The sequence below is a fragment of the Balaenoptera ricei genome, chromosome 3 (assembly GCF_028023285.1).
Source record: "Balaenoptera ricei isolate mBalRic1 chromosome 3, mBalRic1.hap2, whole genome shotgun sequence".
Classification (NCBI taxonomy): domain Eukaryota; kingdom Metazoa; phylum Chordata; class Mammalia; order Artiodactyla; family Balaenopteridae; genus Balaenoptera; species Balaenoptera ricei.
This window is the reverse complement of record NC_082641.1, coordinates 79,683,366-79,704,702: the sequence shown is the minus strand read 5'-3', so window position 1 is coordinate 79,704,702 and position 21,337 is coordinate 79,683,366. Positions and strand designations below refer to the sequence as shown.

At 36.1% G+C, this 21,337-nt stretch overlaps 1 long non-coding RNA gene across 1 annotated transcript in view; it reads right to left on the bottom strand.

The window, feature by feature from the left end:
- Positions 1–16,794: 16,794 nt before the first annotated feature.
- LOC132363706 (uncharacterized) overlaps positions 16,795–21,337 on the bottom strand; it is a 490,033-nt gene continuing 485,490 nt past the window's right edge. Inside the window, exon 3 of the long non-coding RNA XR_009502644.1 lies at positions 16,795–16,868. This is a non-coding gene — a long non-coding RNA (uncharacterized LOC132363706). The remainder of the gene's footprint in view (positions 16,869–21,337) is intronic.

Sequence of the window (21,337 nt, the reverse complement as noted above, 5' to 3'; positions counted from 1 at the left end):
CATGCAATTGATTCATACTTGGAGGTTACTTTCAAATTTCTTGGAGACATAATCTGATTGAACCAGAAATTCTGTTATTCTCCCCTGACGTGATTATCCATGTCCAGGACGTGGTATCATCTCTAAAATGAGTGGTATAAGCAGGGAGGAAATGACAGCATCTCCACTCATGGTTTGTAAAATAATGACTGCAAAAATGACTTTGCTTACATATTTCTTATAGGACCATTGTTTACTTCTTTCAAAAATGTCTGGCTTTTCTGATTTTCTGCAGTTGTGAAAAAGATCATGTGGTAGCTTAAGATCAAGATGAAACCCATGCCTTCTATGCATCAGTATCCTATAAATATATACTGGCCATTTCTACCAAATTTCACATACCACATCCTGCGTGGACCATGCAAGAACAGGAATTTTAAAAATGCTGTTAATAACCCAGGTTATTCAGTAGGAACTGGATAAAATATAAATAAATGATTAGTAAGTCAGATAGTTTTTAAAGGAATGGGTCACTATCATTGTTTCATAACTGAAAAAACCATAGGCTGCTCAAATGATTGATGAAAGTCAACTGCCTCAAAATGAAAATGATCATATGTAGTATACGGCTGTAGTGGGCTGAATTGTGTCCACCCAAAAGATATGTCCAAGTCTCTACCCTGGTACCTGTAAATGTGACTTGTTCGGAAACAAGGTTTTTACAGATATCATTAGGGATCTCAAGATAAAATTATGCAAAATTTAGGGTGGGCCCTAAATCCAATGACTAGTGTCCTTATAAGAGAAAGATGAGGGGGATTTGAAACACTGAGACACACAGAGGAGAGGGTCATTATGAGGTTGTAGGCAGAGATTAGAGTTACATAGCCTCAAGCCAAGGAAAGCCAGGAGCTACCGGAAGCTGGTTAAAAGCAAAGAATTCCCTGCTAGAGCCTTCAGAGGAGCATGGCCATGCTGGCACCTTGATTTCGAACTTCTGGCTTCCACAAATGTGACAGAATACATTTCTGTTGTTTTAGCCACCAAATGTGTGGTAATTTGTTGTGGCAGCCACAGGAAACTAATATGATGGTCCTTTGATCCATAATTATAATTATCTCCCATTGTGCTCAGAAAATAATGAGACATATATATACTTAGTTATAATTTATATAGATAAAGTATTATATAACTTTAATTATATATATATATTATATAAAGCTACATATATATATATATATATAATGTTATATAAAGCTATATACACATATACATACAATGATGGACTTAATAGAAAAAAGTAATAATCAAATGATTCCCCAAATGTGTGGACTACTGATATTATGTACATCAGTATTCCTCAAACCCATCTGTGTAGTTACTCACAGAGCATCTTAAAAATAGGCATTTCGGGGCCTCAGTCCAGAACCATTAAATAAGATTTCTAGGACATGAGTTTAGGAATAGATATTTTTAATCTCCATGGGTACATACTGAAAACTATGCCTGAAGTACCATGACAAAGTTCTAAAAAGTTGTCTCCCTCTCTCTCTCTCCATATGTATATATATATAAAATATTTCCTAAAGAATGCACATTATTTTCCAGGATCAAAAGATGACCTGTAATGGATGTACCTCATAACATTAAGTTTTCAGAGAGTAGGGTGTATTTAAAGAATTTATTAATTTATATAAAAAATGTAAATGCTTATTTCATGCATTTCTGAAGGAAGAGCAGAGAAGCTTCTCTTATTAAATAACTGACTTGCAGTTGTAAGTCAGATCTACTTTCCAAAGAAAATTAACTTTTGTGTTACATCTGACAGATTAAATATTACCCAGAGTCCCTACTTCTATTCATATTTTAATGAGAAGTATCATCCTCCAAGTAAATTCTCTTATATTCATCCTTTCAAATATCTTTTGCCAAGCAGAACACAGACAATTTTAAAGAATCTGAGTAATTTAAAAGTAAGAGAAAAGAGATACATAAAGTTCTAAGTCTTGTATAGTGAAAAGTAATTCTTTTAGATCTTAAAAAGAAAAAAAAGAAACAAAAAAACTCCCAAGTGCAAAAATAGAAAAATCATTCATTTTTGTTGAAGATGGTCACTAACTATAAGAATAAAGGGAGAGAAAAAAAACAGAATATAATAAAGAAAATTCACTGACCAATAAGTAAAGTCTGTCGACCTCCTGTCCATAGACAAATAATTGTATATCAGATATAGAGAGTTTGGATATAAACTATGAGATAATTCTATGAAAATTCATGAAGTTTTCAAATTTTAATTCTAGAGCTAAAACGCATACTCTAATGGATGTGCGTTAAAGTAGAATTAGCAACATTCCTCAGGAACTTAACATGACCTGAATTATCTTTCTTCTTCCTTATTACACCCATATGCTCATGTGACACCCGAAACAACCATCAAAATAAAGTGGCTCAGATCCTCAGTCTACAAAGTAGACTAGATTGATAATCAGAAGAATTAAACTGTTTTGAGCTGTATACTACTTAAACAAACCTAAATAAAGTTTGCATCATGCCTACTATGTACAAGACATCAGAAAACTTATTATCACTTTTGTTTTTTAATAATTGTATCCTACTGCAATTTATGTTAACTTCCATCATCCTCTCAGTTTTTCATGTCTTCTACTACTTCCCATTTTCACCAGGCTCAGCTTAACTTGTTTAACATTCAAGATCAGATATCCTCATTCTTGAAACTCCAAACATATATTTCAAATTTAATAAAACTTAATCACTGAGGTAAATAAAATTAAACAGGATGAAATCAAGAGCACCTTCTCTGCCTCCTTCATCTTGAGATATGTTTTTGAAAAACTCTGATGCTGTCAGGTTCTCGTTCAATCTGGTGAGCTATAGATCTCAAGAACTATTAAAGGATACAGAAAACCAGTGAGGAAAGTTGGTGGCACTGATAAATCAAGGTGGAATTAATGACAACTGCTCAAGTCAAAAATATATTTGCTAGGTACCATTAGGACCCAGTGTCAATTCTGTTTGTTAATATCACTATCACAATCTGAGCTTTCTGCTGATAGTATATATACATTTTATGTGTAAGTAATAAGAATTCTGTAACTGGATAATTCCAAGCATTATTTTATTGGACGATATTTCAGGAAAAAAAAAGAAAAACAGCATTGATTTTTTTAAAACAAATGCCTCCACCTCACTGCCTTTAACTGATGCCAAAGGTTAGATTAACTAGTTATCAATAATTGCAGTAAAAATTACACAGCCTTATAATTTGCATAAAGAATACTGATGAAACGTCTTGAACAAATTTACTTTTTCACCTCTGAAGAACCCATCATCCATCTCCTCTATCAGAGTGATGACCTTAAACAACCAAAACATGACCCAAGGAAGAATAAGTTTTGAAAACACCAGATCTTGTCTCCTTCAGAAATTCACTAGCGAAAACAGACACTGGAAAATGTACTAAAGGTAAATGACAGATCTCATATGCACTAAACAATAGGATAGTCCTTTATTCATCTAATGAAAAAGTGTGCGTCCCATAGTTGGAAAACTTAATTTCATGTAATAATTTCACTATAGGTTTTCAAAGGAACATACAGGAAATGTTGATTTGGGGAAATTCATGTGCAGAAAACAAATTTTGTGAATGGTCTTTGACAACTCTTCACTTTTTATGGAACTAATATGTCAGTCAGAAATAAAAACAGGAAATCTCAAATCCTACCATTTAAATTAGTTAAATATTAATTTAATAAATTAAATATTAATAAAAATTTAATTAAAAATTTTTATTTTTTCTAATTTTTCTCCCAACTCCTGTGTATTTACATTCACTCTTATACATAGTTGTAACATAATTCTTTGTAAGAGTGTTTATAATTGATTACATAGCTTTTAAAATTCAATTAAGTTGTATCATTATTTACATAGCCATTTTTCAATGTTTGGACATTTACTCTTACGATAACTTTTTTGACAAGTTTGACTTTTTAGTTTTCTAAAATGCCTTGCCCAATAATTTTATGTCCCAGAGAAAAACAATACTAATTTTAATGTTTTCCTATGAAAATCATGATTAATAGAGAAAATGCTTTATTTGAATATGTGTAACCTAGACACTGCTTCATGATGTACTTTTTAAAAAGTTTTAAATTATCTTCTGTATTAAATTACATGTTTTTCTCCTTCCAACAGCAGAGATTGTCAGCACTCGACTATGGTTAAACAAGCACAGTCTTTTATTTTATGTGAACCAGACTATTTCAAACATTGAAGGCATTTATGCCTAAGCAATACATATTTGGCAAAATCACATTAGGATTTAAGTCTTCACATGCAGTATAAAGGTTACAGTATGGATCCTTTATTTAAGCAGGGTTTTTTTTCTCTGCCTGTATTTCTTTCATTTTCTCATTTAATAAACATGTGCTGAGTTTCTAATATGCATCAAGCACTAGGCAAAAGCCATTCTTGTGTGTTTGAGTGGATCATTCATTGTCTTCTTCTTTCTTCTATGTGTGGTTAAATATGAGTTTATTTCTAACTTATTTTAGAATCGCTCAGTCTCTGACTTTTTATGCTTTTCTATCCACCCATTTGTCTTTCTTCCTTCTCCTTTCTTCATCTGCTATTCATTGTTATTTACTCACTCTTTTAATTCAAAGATGTGTTTAGTCTTTGTATTTACTGAATAGTTTTGTAGTTTCCTTTCTGTAGGGATACCCTCCCCTTTTTTATGCATATGTTAATATTTAGCATACGGAAGAAAACATATAACAGTAATTTTCAGGAAAGTAAAAACAAACCTAAAGTTGATACATGATTGTTGTCCAAATAAATAAGCATAATTTGAAGTGTAAAACACTATTACAAAATTACTTATATAGTTAATTTATGTTGCTTATAATAAACTAAAATTTTAAATTGATAATTACTATATTGAATATTAATTTATTGACAATTAATGACCTTTTTATCAAGCACTATATTGTTCAAACTCAAGTAAACAGAATTTCTTTATAAGTCCACAGTGATCCCTACACCCTGCATACATATAGCGCTGAATTCACGCTAAATCAGAACATCACCACTGAGGCTAGTCTTTGTGAGTTTCAAATCCTCAAGCCCTGAAAAACTCAGGGCACAAAGTTAATGCCATAAACATAGGTTGGGAAAAATGAAAGAAGCCCAGGTCATCTATCCCCTAGAAAAGATCATATTTAACAGGTTAGAGGAAAGCAGGGGAAGTGAGGGAGGGGATGAATGACAGAGATTGGTAGGAAAAAAATTTAAAAAGCTAATTAGAAATGACCACATGGACAGGAGAGAGTACCCCACCTCCACTAAGTCTTGCACCATCAGTTGTCTTTTTAAGAATTTCAGCACAGCTGAAATAGCACCGACATCTCAGATGCCTCTGAGTGTGCACTTTCTGCCATTAGGGGGCAAAGAGCCATTCTGGCTTGTTTATGGGTGCTGTGTGGTGAGGGCTTCCCAGTTTGCTGATCAGTGTCTGCTATATCTGCCCTGAGTCTTTTCTCAGCCCCATTTGAATTATGCTGGACTACCCTTCTCTGTGGCCCAGGACACTCATAATCCTCTTAACTGGAGGGTAGGGCCCTAGATACTAAGGAGTGCAGGAGGGCTATGTGCCCTAGTGGAACAGAGTGAATCAGGTTTCGCCAGAGCCAGGGCAGAGATGGAACAGGGGCACTGTTATTATTAGTACAGAAGTGTAAGTGATGTAAGAAAGAAAAGAAAAAGTGCTCTTTTCGGCTTTTAGGGGACTTTATTCCGATCCTCTGAATTTCTCCTTTATCTTATCTCTTTCTATTTCACACTTCTCCACATGCTTATCTAGAAGCACACTGGCAGAGTGGTCAAAATCAATGTTACCTTTTCTCCTCCCAATATTTCAAAGTCTCAAAACAATGATAATATGAAAAGTACCACAAATTACAATGTTAGGTTCCTCAGGGCTAGATTTCTGACATATAGGTCAATCAAGTGATGAGGGTTTGAATTCAGCACAATACTAATTTGCAAGACGCTAGATATGATGGTATTTTGTACCAATTAACATATTTCAAGAAAGAACTCAAGTACTCACTAAATAATTACTAACTCATATTCACATCCTCCTTGATGAAAAGATGAAGTAATTTCAAGATTAGGCCACTGACTGTTTTATTTTGTTTGGGAAAGGGAAGAAGAGCTTTACTTTCTGAGGTCTAATGCAGAACACCTGTTTACCACAACTGAGTGAAAACTACTGTCTGTAAGAATTTTGTAATTTTTTTTCATGACCTAAAATTTATACCAGTGAATCAAAGAATATACATCTTACATTTAATATTAACATTGTGCAAATCTTCAACAGTTTGAGTCTTTATATAAAGAAATGTGTATATAGGAAGTGGAATATTTTTTATTCCATAATTTTACTCAACAATACAACAACGATGTAATAATAGAGATTAGTACATTTCTCCACCCAAATGCTCAGAGACTGCTCTCTGTCTCTCATCCATTTTAAAAAATTCATCTTATTATGTGCCAAGAACTAGTTGAGGTACTGGGGATACCGTGAACAAGTGAAACAAAATTCCTACTGCTATGGCTCTTCTATATTTTTAAGTAAATAACTGCTCATGAAGGTTTGTATATGACTGTATTAAACAAGCAACAAACTTTGAGAATGGTAGTAAAGGGAAATATTTCTGTTTAAATCAATAATATAACAATTATACTTGTGCTTTGATTTAATGACATACATAACCATGATTCTGATGGAATTTAAGAATGCATAGGTGGGTTGGGGAAGGGGGCGGGATGAGGTGGGCAGCGTGCTGCACATAGGGTCTGTGAGGCCGCCAGGGTGGAGCCAATGGAGCCAGTTTGGGGTCACTCATTCTGGGAAAGGCAGATGCCATGTCACTGAAGACATCCAAGCAGCTTCACAGACAGGTCCACAAGGGACCAGTGACAACTTCCAACTGAGTGACAGATACAACCGCTGCTAACTTCTTAAATCCCTTCCTAATCCCAGATAAGGTGTCAGAAAAGGATGCTCATAATGAGGGATGTGAGCAAGAATACAGAATTGTGAATTGAAATATTTGGGAACAGATACTGGCCTTCCTCATTCTGAGCTGCTGACCGCTCTCTCCCTGTCCACTGCTGCTCAACTCCTTTCACCATCTAACTCCTGTTCACCATACAGCTGTGTGGCTGACAGGGTCTTGGTGCTCTGGCCGGGTGTCAGGCCTGAGCCTCTGAGGTGGGAGAGCCGAGTTCAGGACATTCGTCAATCAGAGACCTCCTGGCCCCACGTAATATCAATCTGCAAGAGCTCTCCCAGAGATCTGCGTCTCAACTCTAAGACCCAGCTCCACTCAACGACCAGCAAGCTACAGTGCTGGACACCCCACACTGGACAACTAGCAAGACAGGAACATAAACCCACCCATTAGCAGAGAGGCTGCCTAAAATCATACTAAGGTCACAGACACCCCAAAACCCACCACTGGATGTGGTCTTGCCCACCAGAAAGAAAATATCCATCCTCATTCACCAGAACACAGGCACCAGTCCCTTACACCAAGAAACCTACACAAGCCACTGAACCAACCTTACCCACTGGGGACAGACACCAAAAACAATGGGAACTACGAACCAGCAGCCTGCGAAAAGGAGAACACAAACAAAGTAAATTAAGCAACATGAGGACAGAGAAATATGCAGCAGATGAAGGAGTAAGGTAAAAACCCACCAGACTAAACAAATGAAGAGGAAATAGGCAGTCTACCTGAAGAATAATTCAGAGTAATGATAGTAAAGATAATACAAAATCTTGGAAATAGAATGGAGAAAACACAAGAAACATTGAACAAGGACCTAGAAGAACTAAAGAGCAAACAAACAATGATGAACAACACAATAAATGAAATTTAAAATTCTCTAGAAGGAATCAACAGCAGAATAACTGAGGCAGAAGAACGGATAAGTGACCTGGAAGATGAAATAGTGGAAATAACTACTGAAGAGCAAAAGAAAGAAAAAAGAATGAAAAAAATTGAGGACAGTCTCAGAGACCTCTGGGACAACATTAAATGCACCAACATTCGAATTATAGGGGTCCCAGAAGAAGAAGAGAAAAGGAAAGGGACTGAGAAAATATTTGAAGAGATTATAGTTGAAAACTTCCATAATTTGGGAAGGGAAATAGTCAATCAAGTCCAGAAACTGCAGAGAGTCCCATACAAGATAAATCCAAGGAGAAACATGCCAAGACACATAATAATGAAGCTATCAAAAATTAAACACAAAGAAAACAATATTAAAAGCAGCAAGAGAAAAGCAACAAATAATATACAAGGAAATCCCCATAAGGTTAACAGCTGATCTTTCAGAAGAAACTCTGCAAGCCAGAAGGAAGTAGCAGGACATATTTAAAGTGATGAAAGGGAAAAACCTACAACCAAGATTACTCTACCCAGCAAGGATCTCATTCAATTTGATGGAGAAATTAAAAGCTTTACAGACAAGCAAAAACTAAGAAAATTCAGCACCACCAAACCAGCTTTATAACAAATGCTAAAGGAACTCCTCTAGACAGGAAACACAATAGAAGGAAAAGACCTACAATAACAAATCCAAAACAGTTAAGAAAATGGTAATAGGAACATAGATATCGATAATTACCTTAAATGTAAATGGATTAAATGCTCCAACCAAAAGACATAGACTGACTGAATGCATACAAAAACATGACCCCTATAATGCTGTCTACAAGAGACCCACTTCAGACCTAGGGACAAATACAGACTGAAAGTGAAACGACGGAAAAAGGTATTCCATGTCAATGGAAATCAAAAGAAAGCTAGAGTAGCAATTCTCATATCAGATAAAATAGACTTTAAAATAAAGACTATTACAAGAGAAAAAGAAGGACACTACATAATGATCAAGGGATCAATCCAAGAAGAAGGTATAACAATTGTAAGTATTTATGCAGCCAACATAGGTGCACCTCAATACATAAAGCAAATGCTAACAGCCACAAAAGGGGAAATCAACAGTAACACAATAATAGTAAGGGACTTAAACACCCCACTATCACCAATAGAGAGATCAACCAAAATGAAAATAAATAAGGAAACACAAGTTTTAAATTACACATTGAACAAGGTGGATATGTATAGGACATTCCATCTAAAAACAGCAGAATGCACTTTCTTCTCAAGTGCTCATGGAGCATTCCCCAGGATAGATCATACCTTGGGTCACAAATCAAGCCTTGGTAACATTAAGATAATTGAAATCGTATCAAGTGTCTTTTCCGACCACAACGCTATGAGACTAGATATCAATTACAGGAAAAAATTGTAAAAACTACAAACACATGGAGGCTAAACAATACACTACCAAATAACCAAGAGATCACTGCAGAAATCAAAGAGGAAATGAAAAAATACCTAGAAACAACTGACAATGAAAACACGACATACCAAAACCTATGGATGCAGCAAGAGCAGTTCTAAGAGGGAAGTTTATAGCAATACAATCCTACCTCAAGAAACAAGAAAAATGTCAAATAAACAATCTAACCTTACACCTAAGGCAAACACAGAAAGAAGAACAAAAAAACCCCGAAGTTAGCAGAAAGAAAGAAATCATAAAGATCAGATCAGAAATACATGAAAAAGAAATGAAGGAAACGATAGCAAAGATCAATAAAAATAAAAGCTTGTTCTTTGAGAAGATAAACAAAATTGATAAACCATTATCCAGACTCACCAAGAAAAAAAGGGAGAAGACTCAAATCAAAAGAAGTAGAAATGAAAAAGGAGAAGTAACAACTGACACTGCAGAAATACAAAGGATCATGAGAGATTACTACAAGCAACTATATGCCCATAAAATGGACAACCTGGAAGAAAAGGACAAATCTAGGAAAGCACAACCTTCCAAGACTGAACCAGGAAGAAATAGAAAATATAAACAGACCGACCACAAGCACTGAAATTGAAACTGTGATTAAAAATCTTCCAACAAACAAAAGTCCAGGACCAGATGGCTTCACAGGCGAATTCTATCAAATATTTAGAGAAGCGCTAACACTTATCCTTCTCAAACTCTTCCAAAATATAGCAGAGGGAGGAACACTCCCAAACTCATTCTACGAGGCCACCATCACCCTGATACCAAAACCAGACAAAGACGTCACAAAAAAAGAAAACTACAGGTCAATATCACTGATGATCATAGATGCAAAAATCCTGAACAAAATACTAGCAAACAGAATCCAGCAGCACATTAAACGGATCATACACCATGATCAAGTGGAGTTTATCCAGGAATGCAAGGATTCTTTAATATATGCAAGTCAATCAATGTGATACACCATATTAACAAATTGAAGGATGAAAACCATATGATAACCTCAGTAGATGCAGAAAAAGCTTTCGACAAAATTCAACACCCATTTATGATAAAAACTCTCCAGAAAGTAGGCATAGAGGGAACTTGCCCAACATAATAAAGGCCATATATGACAAACCCACAGCCAACCTCATTCTCAATGGTGAAAAACTGAAACCATTTCCTCTAAGATCCGGAACAAGACAAGGTTGCCCACTCTCACCACTATTTTTCAACATAGTTTTGGAAGTTTTAGCCACAGAAATCAGAGATGAAAAAGAAAAGGAATCCATACTGGAAAAGAAGAAGTAAAACTGTCACTGATTGCAGATGACATGATAGTATACATAGAGAATCCTAAATATGCTACCAGAAAACTACTAGAGCTAATCAATGCATTTGGTAAAGTAGCAGGATACAAAATTAATGAACAGAAATCTCTTGCATTCCTATACACTAATGACGAAAAATCTGAAAGAGAAATTAAGGAAGGACTCCCATTTACCAACCATTGCAACAAAAAGAATAAAATACCAAGGAATAAACCTACCGAAGGAGACAAAAGACCTGTATGCAGAAAAGTATAAGACACTGATAAAAGAAATTAAAGATGATACAAACAGATGGAGAGATATACCATGTTCTTGGATTGGAAGAATCAACATTATGAAAATGACTATAATACCCAAAGCAATCTACAGATTCAATGCAATCCCTATCAAACTACAAATGGCATTTTTCACAGAACTAGAACAAAAAATTTCACAATATGTATGGAAAAGCAAAAGACCCCGAATAACCAAAGCAATCTTGAGAAAGAAAAACAGAGCTGGAAGAATGAGACTCCCAGATTTCAGACTATACTACAAAGCTACAGTAATCAAGACAGTATGGGTCTGGCACAAAAACAGAAATATAGATCAATGGTACAGGATAGAAAGCCCAGAGATAAACCCATGCACACATGGTCACCTTATCTTTGATAAAGGAGGTAAGAATATACAAGGGAGAAAAGACAGCCTCTTCAATAAGTGGTGCTGGGAAAACTGGACAGCTGCATGTAAAAGAATGAAATTAGAGCACTCCCTAACATCATACACAAAAATAAACTCAAAATGGATTAAAGACCTAAATGTAAGGCCAGACACTATAAAACTCTTAGAAGAAAACATAGGCAGAACACTCTATGACATAAATCACAGCAAGATCCTTTTTGACCCAGCTCCTAGAGAAATAGAAAAAAGAACAAAAATAAACAAATGGGACGTAATGAAACTTCAAAACTTTTGCACAGCAAAGGCTACCATAAACAAGACGAAAAGACAACCCTCAGAATGGGAGAAAGTATTTGCAAACGAAGCTACTGACAAAGGATTAATCTCCAAAATATTCAAGTAGCTTATGCAGCTCAATATCAAAAAAACAAATAACCCAATCCAAAAATGGGCAGAAGACCTAAATAGACATTTCTCCAAAGAAGATATACAGATTGCTAACAAACACATGAAAGGATGTTCAACATCACTAATCATTAGAGAAATGCAAATCAAAACTACAATGAGGTATCACACCGCACCGGTCAGAATGGCCATCATCCAAAAAACTACAAACAATAAATGCGGGTGAGGGTGTGGAGAAAGGGAACCCTCTTGCACTGTTGGTGGGAATGTAAACTGATACAGCCACTATGGAGAACAGTATGGAGGTTCCTTAAAAAACTAAAAATAGAATTACCATAGGATCCAGCAATCCCACTACTGGGCATATACCCAGAGAAAACCATAATTCAAAAAGACACATGCACCCCAGTGTTCACTGCAGCACTATTTACAATAGCCACGTCATGGAAGCAACCTAAATGCCCATCGACAGATGAATGGATAAAGAAGTTGTGGTACATATATACAATGGAATATTACTCAGCCATAAAAAGGAACGAAATTGAGTCATTTGTTGAGACGTGGATGGACCTAGAGACTGTCATACAGAGTGAAGTAAGTCAGAAAGAGAAAAACAAATATCATATATTAACGCATATATGTGGAACCTAGAAAAATGGTACAGATGAACCAGTTTGCAGGGCAGAAGTTGAGACAAAAATGTAGAGAACAAACGTATGGACACCAAGCGGGGGTGGGGATGGGGATGGTGGTGTGCTGAATTGGGTGATTGGGATTGACATGTATACACTGATGTGTATAAAACTGATGACTAATAAGAACCTGCAGTATAAAAAAAACAAACAAAAAAACACAACTAATATTAAACTTTCTTCAGGCTATTTGTATGGAAATATGTTAATATAAATGTTTCAGACATTACATGAAATTTCTAAAAATCTTATATGTTCTGGTATAATGTTATAAGTCATAATTCTAGTTATTACTTTAAAATGTATATCTCAGAAATAAAAAAAAATTTAAAAATTTTTTAAAAAAGTCATGTACCTCAATGTTCATTGCAGCACTGTTTACAATAGCCAGGATATGTAAGCAACCTAAGTGTCCCTCGACAGATGAATGGATAAAAAAGATGTGGCACATATGGAATATGTGGAATATGGCATATTACTCAGCCATAAAAAGAAATGAAATTGAATTATTTGTACTGAGGTGGATGAACCTAGAGTCTGTCATACAGAGTGAAGTAAGTCAGAAAGAGAAAAACAAATACCGTATGCTAACACATATATATGGAATCTAAAAAAAAAAAAAAAAAGGTTCTGAAGAACCTAGGGGTAGGACAGGAATAAAGACGCAGACATAGGGAATGGACTTGAGGACACGGGGAGGGGGAAGGGTAAGCTGAGACAAAGTGAGAGAGTGGCATTGACATATATACACTACCAAATGCAAAATAGCTAGCTAGTGGGCAGCAGTCGCATAGCACAGGGAGATCAGCTCTGTGCTTTGTGACCACCTAGACGAGTGGGATAGGGAGGGTGGGAGGGAGACGAAAGAAGGAGGGGATATGGGGATATATTTATAGCTGATTCACTTTGTTATACAACAGCAACTAACACAACAATGTAAAGCAATTATACTCCAATAAAGATGTTAAAAAACAAAAAGAATACATAGGTGGCAGCTTGTTCAAAAGGCAGAGATGACCATTTCCTTTGTATAGTAAAGTAATGCCTCATTTTTTCTTTTCATTTTGATCATTCATTATTTAAACTTCAAATTTTCCCTCACTCCATGTACCTGCATACTCTTTAATATTCACCATAATTTGCATACGTGCACACACACACACACACACACACACACACACACACACACGCACACTGGGTCACAGACTCCTGACTTTATTTCCCACCAGCTGTACTTGTGTCCTGGACCCGCATCCTTCCTTTGATGTACCCTCCTCCATACAGTCATTAGAGGATTTTGGAAGCATCTACTCATTCTAAATTCTGGTGCTCTAGTTGCTGGCTTATTTAAAGCCACGGGTCACTGAGCTATAGATGGCTTCCATTAGCTAGCATTAGCACTATGAGGGTGGGGAGAGGTAAAACCTCTGGAGCTCCAGCTTTGTGATATTAGGGGCAGAGGATGAGAAAGAATAAGATGACAGGATAGGAAAGAGAAAAGAAATGAATAAGGACAGTTCAGTGAGCCTCAAGGCCTATCTAATCCATTCTAAGAACCAAAATGAATAAATGTAAGTTTATCTTCAGAGCTATTCGTATACATGATTTTGAACACCAAGATAAGTGGTCTAAGCTTAAATCTGCTCCCACACCTGTTTGACAGAATCTAAAAATTCCTTCAATGGAGGGATCACAGGTACCAATGCCCATGGGGCCAGGCAGGAAATGTAAATAAGAGCACCAGGCTGGGATTAAGGCAAGAGCAAGTGGTGTTTATTGTGCGAAGTAGAGATTACATGACTCAGTAAAGGATGCAGCTACTTCTCAGGTCTTTCTGGTTGTTCCCTGTCAAATAGTGGGGGCCTAGCGTTGCCAAACCTTATTTTTCAAGAGGAGCACTGCAAGTGGACCTAATCCAGTTTGGAAATGCACAACTCCTAGGTTTTTCCAGACAGCAGCAGTGGCCAAAGAAGTCTGGGGCGATGCAGGTTAGCTTCTCATCCACAAACTCACTACCAGGTTATAAGGAAAGCACCTTTTAGACCAAAATCTGCCACACACAGACTTTTTTTTTAGACACACACTGAGTGGCAAGCAAGGAAAGAAAAAGTTAATATAACATGTTCTTTCTAGAAGTCTCACTCTGGCCTTTTAGGTGCTCTGATCACAGCCTTATTAAAGGTTTCCTCAAGGCAGGAACTGAAAGATTCCTGAGGTACTGTTCTGTGCCCTCTTGCTGGTATGATGCAATCCTAAAAGCTCCTAAACCAATGGATATACAAGGATGGATTAGAGAACAACCTGGGGTGCTCAGGCATGACCCATAATCATCTTTGCAGGATTTAAAAACATACATGAGCAGCCGGTGCATACATCTTGCTGAATACCTTCAGTTTCACTACTGAAAACTAGTTCTAACATTCATTCAAGCTAAGTAAAAAGACCAGAATTTCACCATTAAAAATCCATTTTTGAAAGAAAGCAAAATGAGGCTTAAAACAGCTGTCTCAGGTACTTGGCCCTTTCTACCAATTACTAGATTTGGCTGATCATCTCACCCACCAAGGACTAAAACTAGGCTAACATGCCAGATCTGTAGCACAATACTGATTATTCTGAAGCATTTTCCATTACAGACATTTTACCAAGGAGGGATTTCATTTTTTTTTTCTAAAATATCTTCATTTTAAAATATTGGCACCTAATTCAAATTATTTTTTAAAATATCATCTACCGAATAAAACATACATTTATTTGGCAAGCTGCTGTTTTGTGGTCCCTGCTTTTACAAGAGTTAAAATATTTTTTTTTGTTTTGTTAGAGTTAAATAGTTAGAAAATGGTAATAAGAGACTTAATAAACTAGAATGAATGGGTTTTACTCTGAATATAAATGACTACCAGCCCCTTTCTGTGTGAGGAGATGTATTTAAAGAGTGAGAAGGGAATGGAGAGAAAGATATTCTAATATAAAAAATGGAAAGAAGGGAGAGTAGAGAGGAGTTGAAGACCACAATGACTAATTGGCAGCTGTTCCAATTCTGCAGCCAGTTATCCCACTCACCCTCCTCTGTATGGGGCAAGGAGTAACAGCGGGGCCTAGAGGGCTCTTCTTTGTGTAGTGTGCATCTTAGCATTTTAGCAGGAATAGGTCTCATCGTGTGCTCACTTCATGGCATATTTTGTGTCTGTAAGTACTCTTGATACTAAAATATTTTACTCTGTTTTCCAAAATCTAATTGCAGTGTTTTTTTAACCTTTTAAAAGGAGTCCCATGTAAGAATTATTGAATCAGGATCTTTGGGAGCTGTGTCTAATCATACAAACTTTTAAATGCTCCACAGACAATTTGAATCATACTAAAGTTTGAAAATTACTACTCCATATATTAATTGGATTAAACAGTCAACATAAGGCCTAGGTGGTTTAAAGCAGTGTCCCACCATGCAGGATTCATTAAGAGAGAAAGATCAACAGAGGAGACTGGAAAAAATGAAAGGGGTGGTAAGGAGACCATATATACAGGATCTCCTTCACGGGGTCCAAATCCCTAACTCTGATCATGTGAGTGCCATTCTTGCAGCCCATGTCCTTTATTTCACTATTTCTTTACCTTTTCTCTCTTAACCACCTCTTTCTTCCTCCCTTTGTACAATCAGCCTTATTTTCTCATGGCTTTGCTCACTCTAATTGACTCACTCCATTTTACCACTGCAATCATTCCTCAACGCACTCCTTCTCTAAGAACTTTTTAAAGCAAATAGCCCATGTTTGTATTCTACAGCTTGACTGTGGTGGTGGCTACATAACTCTATATATCTGTCAAAACTCATGGAACTGCACACCTGAAAAAGATGAATTTTACTGTATATAAATTATACTTAAACCTGACTATAAAAATAAATTACATATTTTTAAAAATCCTATTTTCAGTTCCATTTGCTTCTCTCTGAATCTACAACAAGAATAAGAAGAGGAGAAGCAGAAAATAGTGGGTATAAATTTTGCAACGCTAATTGAAATAGCACGTTGTATTTGTGTTTTAATATACCTTTACCAAGTTGGATAGTTAAAAATAAATCCAGACATATAGCTTTTCTTTTACTCTGAAATGAGGACTGTTGGCACAACCAGTGGAGCCAAAGGGGCCTAAATTAGGAAAGAAGTGGTTAAGACACCTTTTTACTATTTTACACTTTGAGATTCAATTTTCTCTTGGACTGAAAGAAAAGAATAATCTTCCTCTCACTGCCAACTTTTTTTTTTTTAGAGGAGAAAAATTACCGCTTTTAAGTAGAGATGAATTGGAGTCTTCCTTTGATAGTAGACAGTCTTCCCTTAGGGTCTCATCAGTGCAGCTATGAGATAGTGAAAGGATAACACAATTAGTAAAGTTTGATAAACATGCTTCCTCCTCAGAACTGTTTCATTAGGTGCTTTTATCATTAGAATTATGAGAGCCCTGGAACTACAGCAGAGTTTGGGGAAATGATTCATCAGGTTATGCAGCTCTTACAGGGCTCCAATCCCATAAATTGTCTTTAGTGCCCTATCTTGGCTGAGTTCTAATTACAATAGGTCATGTTAATGTGCTCAAGGTTTCTATGTCCATGCAGATTTGGAACTAAAGTACCTTCTAGAAATATTATTTCTAATCTCATTTGTGTCTATATACTCTTATGATTAATTGCTAATGAGATTTTGTAATACTGGAATTGTTTGTTTTGAACATTTGGGAGGTTTGTTTTCATAGTACAATAATAAAACATTGCTACTTGCCATTTTATTTCCCTCAGTGTAAGTCAGTATTTTAAATCCTTTCTGTGCATTTATTTTTTTTCTATGCCCACATCTAATAGTATGCTCTTATTTCCAAGTTACAATGTTGACTGTCTCTGTTTTCTAATAGCATGGCATTCATAAGACAGAAGTGCCAATACTCCCACTGACTCTAAGTAAAGGTATTTTCCCTGTTTGATTTTTCTTCATAATTGATAACTTCACTAGTCTGTTTCAGTTAAATTTCAGATGGTCTGGGCTGAGATAATGTAAACACAAGGAAATGTGACTAGCTGACCAAATGATGGCCTTATAAAGTGAAATATTTGATAGTTCCCAGTATGATGTAATTTCCGAATCCTGGGAAGACACTTCTTCCCCAAACTTGTTCCCTAATTATTAAATTCCTTTCCCCAGAAAACTCACTTCATGAAATTTCAAGTTGACCACCTGTCATCTCTTCCATTTTTCCTGCATTTCATGCTTCAAGATCTTTGAAAAATTTTTATTTCAATATTTTAGGTATTTGTTCAAAAAGCCTTTAAAGTGCAAATATGCTCAGGGAGAAATATCAACCACTGACACCTTAATGAACTTAGTGTCATTAGACGACAGAGTGGAATGAGGAGGAGAGAACTGAAAGATTTTTTGCAGTTCAGAAAGTTGATTTTTATTTAGGATTTCAAGGCTCAGGACAGCCAGAAGTCCATTTATCTTTTATTCATTTGTAACACTGAATAAAATTTCTCTCTCTTATTGAAAGGAAGTTTTCATAAGTAGACAACAGGTGAGACCTTCATAATCAAGAGGGGAAGACCTGCAGGTAAGAAACCTGGAGTGAGAAAGTTGGGAAAATAAGTTAACAATTCAGAAAATTTTTAAGTGATGGAATAATATAATATGTGGCGTAAAGGTAAGAATTATTAAAATTGTTAATTCAATGGGATTTCTTTTCAGATACTTCAGGTACAAGTGTGGTATAAAATTTTCTAAATTGTCCGTAAAATTCAGTAAATTAGCTTGGTTTTAAATATCATTTAACCACTTTTTTTCTTATTTTCTTGGGATTGAGGCTAAAAGAATTTCATTGCATTTCCACTAGAAATGAGTTTGTTCAGTGAGTTCCTTTAAATGCAATTAAAAGCTACCTATAATCTGAGTAATCTATTTTTATCAGAAAAAAAGAAATATGCGTAAGTTACCAGATAATGGGTTTTTAGATCTCCATTAACAGCCATTTGGTAAGATTTCATGTTACTACTTCAGTGGCTATTTTTAGGATGTTGTTTAATGAATCAGACTAAGTGGCAGCTCAATTTCACAATCTAGGTCATGGGATCACAGCTGTGGAGGACAAGAGTGAGTATCTGAACCACAGAAAGATCCTTTGCCACAATTTCCATGTTAATTATGTTATATGAAAACAGATTCAATTGGAAAGCTCTGATTCAGATTTTTTGCAATACTTCACAGTTTATCACTTGTTTTCATTGCTAAAAGAGCTAAATATTCATCCCCCAGCTAAAAATCTAGAAAGTTTCTTTGCTTTTCCTCTATTCTTTATCTTTCATATCGTAACCATTTCCATGTCAATATAATCCCATCATTATTTTCTTTTCATATTTCATCACTACTATATTCAAGAATATTCTAGATCTTCCCAGTATCAACTAAAAAGAAGTATATATATCTCCTTACAAATTATTTATATTCTGCCATCAGTTTCATTGCCCTTTTAGAGCCAAATGGGTCACTTCATCACTCCACAAATCCAGTATTCCAGATATGCTATGAAACTTCCTGCTACCATTGTTGGCTCTTTCAAGTGATTATTCCTGCTTTTCTCTGGGTATGAAAATCCATCTTATCTTGTCTACCTACTGAAGGCATACTTGCACCAGAATCAAGATTAAACATTTCAATTAAATATACTTCATATGCCTACCTGAGCACACTATGGTAAGTGCTAGGTGCTCACATGTTCCCTTTCCTGTGAAGTTATCGCCACATTCCCACATCAGATTTAAGAGCTACATTTCTGTGACCAAACTACACATTGTATGCGACTTCCTTTCAGCTTTCATTTCACCTTGACTTGTGTTAGTTACCTGTTTAAATGGTTGCCTCCTTCACTGTATTGTAAGCTCCTACAGAATATGCTTAAGACCTAATATGATGCTTTATGTAAGACAATCCTTTTGTTGAAGTAATAAGGAGATAAATGAGTAAATGTTGATTAGAATGTGGATGAATGGACTCCATGTTCCAGAATATGGATTAGACACTCAAGTTTACTCCTCCCACCTAAACACTGAATGATTGTAAATGTATTAAATTACAAACAAATTCATTAAAGTTCTGAGAATGAAAGGAGGGAAACTATTGAACTAAAATTAAGACATATTTCAGGAAGATTAAGGAAAAGTATTCACAGGAGAAAAATGCAGCAAAGGAAGGAAATTTTGTTTCATGTTGTATTTTGTTCTGTTCTTTTGTTTTCTATGAAGAAATGTTCTGGAGTCAATAGATTAACAACTTAGAATCGGAGGAGGGACACAAAATGACATAATTGATCAAAAACTACAATTGCATAGGCAGCACAAATCAGCATCCCCAATAAGCACAGCAGCTATGTTTGTTCCTGGACTGCAGGCAGGCACATACTAAGGAAACTGAACAACTGATGCAGGGGAAGCTAGAGAATTATAAGACTGGAAGTTATTGCTACATGACCAACTTCTCCAAAAGTGTTTTAAACAATAACTATTTTATCTTCTCATGAATATATGGGTTCGGATATGGGTCAGTATTGTTCTGCTGCTGCACAAGGGACATTAAGTCAGCAGCAGTCAGCTGGTAACTGGGCTGGGCTTGAAGATCCAAGTAGGCTTCACTCACATTGCTGGTGTCTAAGCGATCCTCCACATGGCTGTTCTCTCTCCAAATGGCTAGTCTGGGCTTCTTCACAGTATGGTGGTCTTAGGATAGTGGGGTTTCTTATAGGGCCACTGGCTTCCAAGTGGTGAAGATAGAAACTAAAGACTTTGTAAAGCCAAGACTGGGAAGATGCAAAAAGTCATTTCTGCTGTATTCTATTGGTCAAACAGGGACCAGGGATAGCCCAGATACCCGCAGAGGAGAAATAGACTCCATAATTAATACAGTTAAGGAAAAGTCACATTGCAAACTAGCATGTGGGATGAGAAGTATTTTTGTGACCAATTTTGGAAACACATATTCTGCCCTCTGTCCACAATTCCTTCCCTCAGATAAAATACACTCAACCCTCTCCCCCAAATTTCAAAATTTCATTCTATTATAGCATCAGGCCCAGGCTTGAGGACCAGGATTTCTTTATCTAAATCAGGTCCAGATGAGAATAATTTCTTCAAACACAGTTCTCTGGGTGCAGCATCTTAACTTCAGAGACATACGAATAAAAACCAAAAAGGGGTCTTCCCCTACTGTCATCCAACCATATAATGGGGAAACAGAGACAATAACTGAAGTAGACCTTCTCATTCCAAAAGGGGGGAACAGGAGACACACAATAGTCACTTATCCATAACAACCTTAAAATCCACTGAGCATATGTCACCAATTCCTACTGCTCTGAGGACAGGAAGTGTCCATTAATTACAATCCACCTCTGCTCCCATGGAGTGATTCGCCTCAGAGCGTGATTTCACCCTCTGTTTTATGTTCCATAAAACAGTTCCATGTTCCATAAAACAGTGCCCATGTCTTCAGTTGAGTGGTTTTCTCTGCTTGCTTCTTGCCTGTAAAATTTGGGGGCCCAGGGGTCATCTCTTTTCATTTCAAATTCTTAACCCTTTCAGTCCAAACTGGTACAGTTCCTATAAAATATGACTTTCCTGTATATCAAATTACAAGGTATTCCATATCCATTCATCTGTTGATGAGCACTTAGATGCTTCCATATCTTGGCTATTGTAAATAGTGCTGCAATGAATATAGGGGTGCATATATCTTTTCGAATTAGTGTTTTTGTTTTCTTTGGATAAATACCCAGAGGTGGAATTGCTAG